The 4,929-nt window shown below is 42.7% G+C and overlaps 1 non-coding gene across 1 annotated transcript; it reads left to right on the forward strand.

The window, feature by feature from the left end:
* The first annotated feature begins 614 nt into the window (after nt 1-614).
* Trnap-cgg (transfer RNA proline (anticodon CGG)) lies at nt 615-689 on the forward strand. The gene has a single exon. It is a non-coding gene; the product is annotated as a tRNA-Pro (tRNA).
* Nucleotides 690-4,929: the final 4,240 nt, after the last annotated feature.

Below are 4,929 nucleotides of genomic sequence, written 5' to 3' on the forward strand. Positions count from 1 at the left end.
TCACGCCCGGTACCCAGAGCTTTACTTCTGCCAGTACCTCGTCTGATACCTTTCAAACTTTACAGAACCTCTCCTGCGAACCTTGCAGAACTAGCACTCCTGAAAGAAAGGATATTGCGGAGACATGGCTTAGCCACAGCCTGGGGGATGTTTCCAGAATGAGATTTTCACTCTGCAGCGGAGTGTGCGCTGATATGAAACTTCCTGGCAGATTAAAACTGTGTGCCCGACCGAGACTCGAACTCCGTACCTTTGCCTTTCGCGGGCAAGTGGTCTGCGAACTGAGCTACCGAAGCACGACTCACGCCCGGTACTCACAGCTTTACTTCTGCCAGTACCTCGTCTCCTACCTTCCAAACTTTCCCGAGTTCGAGTCTCGGTCGGGCACACAGTTTTAATCTGCCAGGAAGTTTCATATCAGCGCACACTCCGCTGCAGAGTGAAAATCTCATTCTGGAAACATCCCCCAGGCTGCGGCTAAGCCATGTCTCCGCAATATCCTTTCTTTCAGGAGTGCTAGTTCTGCAAGGTTCGCAGGAGAGCTTCTGTAAAGTTTGGAAGGTAGGAGACGAGGTACTGGCAGAAGTAAAGCTGTGAGTACCGGGCGTGAGTCTTGCTTCGGTAGCTCAGTTGGTAGAGCACTTGCCCGCGGAAGGCAAAGGTCCCGAGTTCGAGTCTCGGTCGGGCACACAGTTTTAATCTGCCAGGAAGTTTCATATCAGCGCAACTCCGCTGCAGAGTGAAAATCTCATTCTGGAAACATTTGGTTTACTTAAAATGCTATGCAATATAAACTGTATTATTGCCAAAGATCATAATAGTTCAGCTCATGATTCTATTACTGCCAAGCAAATGAATAATATTATTTTACATTCAGACAAACTGTATATAAAATCAAAGTGCACAGGTGTACGTAACACACGACGTGTATTGACTCCCGAGCCGTAAGAATGGAGATCTCCTGCAACAGCGTCGGATTATGAACAATAAGCTCACACCCACTGCACCCAGAATGAAGACAAATCCAACGGCAATTCTTTAATATGTAATACTCAACTGGTAGTGTCACACTCAATGTGAAATCAGTACTAAAGAAACAAGTGCACCCAAGTGCGACGGTAGCAGCTAGCATGTTGACTGTTGGCGACTCGTGCTTAGCCGCCAAACCTACTGCTCAGCAAGCGCTAGTCCCGGCAACGAGGCCGAAGCCGAGTGAACATTTTTATCAGTGCCCTAAATTTAAAATATGTAATGAACTATCACGTTATGTACATTATGTTTCAGTTTCTTGCAGCACCTTAAGATACATAGGGTAAGCTGACATGTCCATTCTATTAAATAAAAGAGAAGCCGACAAATAAATGGCATCGACCCCTATCGTCGAATGAAAATTTAAATATATACATGCAAAAACACTGTACTACTGTATACCATGTCAACGTACAGTGTGGTGGCCATTATGTAGGTACATAATGAAAGACCCCTCCCCTCGGAAATGGTAAAGTTGAAATGAAGAACGATACTGACGGAATCAAAGAACGACAGTAAGTGCCGGCAAAGACATTATTTATGAATGCGCAGTAAGGCGCAGATATATGAACAAAAAACATAATTCCCTTTTCTTTGTACATAATTTTGTTTCACTCTCTCTTTGGTATGTAGCAGGATGGTTAAAATGTATTGCTCGAAGTATGATGTGCTACGAGTTTTATGTATTATATGTGAGTCTTAATAAGAGTAGAGTTCACAACAGTATTAAGTGTTTTATATTGAAGTGGAGTCATGTTGGGAGTATTTTTTTCATTTTTTGAGACACACTGGTGTCCTTGGAGTCGGCTGCCTGCATCTTCAATTGAAATATAAGAGAGGAAGTCCGAACAGCACACTTTTGTACACGCAGTACATTTACTAATAATGTAATTGTACTATAGTTTTCCCCATTTACATTTTTTATTTATTATAGTACAGACATCTCGTGCTATATTTAGTCAATAATGTGTTGTTGTGGCCAAGATGTATGCAGAGTCGTTACGTGTCTAAGTCAGCATAGTATACTCCTCATATCAGAGTTTAAATCATAGAGCGTGGGGAGAAGGTATCTATTCAGGTCATACGTGGTAGCTTCTGTCGGAGCTACTGCAGATCACGTTAAGTCATTTCCTTGCAAAGTTTCACGAAACTGTCTCAACCCCAAGCTGGAAACGGGCGTGATGACTACTCAGACATTCAGAGAGAGAGAGAGAGAGAGAGAGAGAGAGAGGAGAATTAGGGCAGATTTATACTGACGCTCTTCTTTAAATCTAGTGAAGAATGATTCTCGATACACCTGTATCGTGATGATAATGTTTGGTTTGTGGGGCGCTCAACTGCGCGGTCATTTTTCACATTCCAATCCAACCACTGTCATGGATACACCTGGCAGCGTTTGGAGTCTGTCGTGTCACCTACCAACAAGTAGTGGCACTGTGTTTACAGTAGTTATTTGCCTGTGTTGGTCATAGCACCCCACGCGCCGGTAATAACTCTCTCTCCTCCATTACGAATTGCACTAGCAGTAAGTACCATTAAAACAGTGCTGTAGTTGGTAGAAGCCGGAGTGCACACTCTGGCGAGTGATTTAAAGCATTCCACAGGGCGACAAGTGGATTGCTTAAGTTGTTACCGGGATTTTCACGGATTTCTGCTCGCGAGTACCAGCATGTGAAGCGGCCGAACACTCGCGTGATGGCGCTGTAATCACCGATAGAGCTCTGCCGTCGGTAATTCGTTTTCTCGCCAGCCAGAGCAGTTACACGAGCGGCCTGGAACAATGGCTGTGACGAGTAATGTTCGGCCAACACTGAACTCAAATAGTGTGTCAGGTGATTACTGCGAGCACTGCAAGGTCAAAGCAGAGCGCCGCACCAGAATATAATATCGCAGAGAGCTGCAGCCATACGAATTGCTAAATGGACGCGATAAACGGATAACAGACCTGATAATGCTGGCTAGCACCTATGTCTTACGGGACATCTGTTAGTAAGAGCGTTCGCATGTATTGGCTAATCTCGTAATGTACTGCATTCTGCGTGTGACGTCATTGCAGTGTCTACTTCAATATCAGTTCCTGCTAGCAAATTACTGGTGTGTGGCGGAGGGTGCCTCTGTACCACTATCAATTCTTCGTTCACTGTTCCACTTGCTAATTGTGTATGGTAAAAATTTTTTGATTGTAAGCCTCCATGGTTTCTTGCAGCTCTTCACGCTAATCAATTCGGAGCAAGTTTCTTCATCTCTGCTTCATTGCTGCAACCTGTATTCACTACAAGATTCAAGCTTTAGTCTCAGTCTAGAATTTGTATCCACGATACTACCATTCATTACCAGAGTGTGTCTTGTCAACCATTCGCTTTTCTCTCAAGCTCTGTCGTAAATTTCTTTGTGTCCAATCAGTGCCTCCTCTACCCACCAGATTTTCAACATTTCTCTCTAGCAGCATATTTCAAAATGATCTTAACTTACCTGTTTGTGGTCCACCAACCACATACATACAAGGGTACACTCCAGACCACAGGCGCTGAAACCTTGGGTGCTCTGGTGCTAGCCCCTCCAAATTTTGTTGGGGTGCTTAGCAACAAAAAAAAAAAATGGAGAAGGAAAATAAAACAGAATATATAAAAAACAGAAAATTCGGGGGAAATCTTTAAAGCGATCAATTACACCATTTTGATGTCGCGCTATCACATTGTTTCATGTAAGCACGGCCTCCAGAAGCACCTGAGAAGCGCACATTTTTACTGTCACACCGAAACGTCACGAAAGTTCTGAACGTTCCGCCGAATGGGCAACAGCCGGTAGAGATGTAAACCGCTTGCTGTGCGTCGACAGATATTCATTCACTCAGTACCGTTCATTGTAGAGCAGTAACTTTTAGTTTACCTTTTGCAATTATTTACAATTACAATTTATTTTGTTTATTTATTTGTTGTAGTTGGTTTTTGTAATGGGCAGATCCATTGTTCGCTCGTGAATGAAGAAAAGTGATTCAGCTATGAAATGTGCGTATATTGCTTCATGTGGCTGCGGTACAATAGCTATATCGAATGAAAGAAAGAAAACTGATCAAGTCGGTGTGGCTTTTCTTTCGAAAAACAGTGGAAAACCAAATAAAGTGGATATTATACGACAAAAAGTCTGGAAAAGTGTTTTGTTCTGTAGGTAAGGAAAGGTGTTCCCCTAGTAGCGTTTTGCGAAGAAAACTATACCACACGAAGATGTAACAAAAGCATTCGTTGAAGTCGGGTTTCCCTTTGGAACACAACGTTAGAAACGTTTGCCTGTCATGAAAAATGCTTTCCAATATGATTTGATGTTGCAGGAAAAGTGCTAATGATAAAGGTGTGGATGTGCAGTGTTTGTTGTCTAAGGGTAGGGAGGGAGAACTGAAGTCTGCCAGAGTAGTTTTGTTCAGAACGTTATCCTCGCTGCGTTACCTTATGGTGCAGGGTTTTAGATTGTTGGAATTAGTTCATAACTTCGAATTTTCCTCTTCGGTTCGGAGTAAAGAGATCAGATGGCTTTCGCACGACGTACCAAACGAATCAGGTTCTCTTACGGCTAATGAAGTCTTATACAATTTGATAAGGTTTGTATAACACTCCCAATACTATTCAATAAATGTGGATAAAACTAAAGATACGTCAACACGTGCAGGTTTCTATTTGTTTTCGATGTGTCAGTGGTGACAATTTTCAAATGAATGAGCTATGCCTGAGTTTCTATAATACTGAATGTACTACATCTAAAGTGTTGTTGACAATGCCAATGGATATTCTCACTCGTTTTCCACTATATATAAAGTCACGCAAAGGTATTGCTAATGTCGGAGCGGTAAATATGACCACCACTTCTGGGTTGAAAGCAAGCTTCAGATAAATTGAGCCACGGTGT

This window comes from Schistocerca serialis, chromosome 5, assembly GCF_023864345.2.
Source record: "Schistocerca serialis cubense isolate TAMUIC-IGC-003099 chromosome 5, iqSchSeri2.2, whole genome shotgun sequence".
NCBI classification, from domain to species: Eukaryota; Metazoa; Arthropoda; class Insecta; order Orthoptera; family Acrididae; genus Schistocerca; species Schistocerca serialis.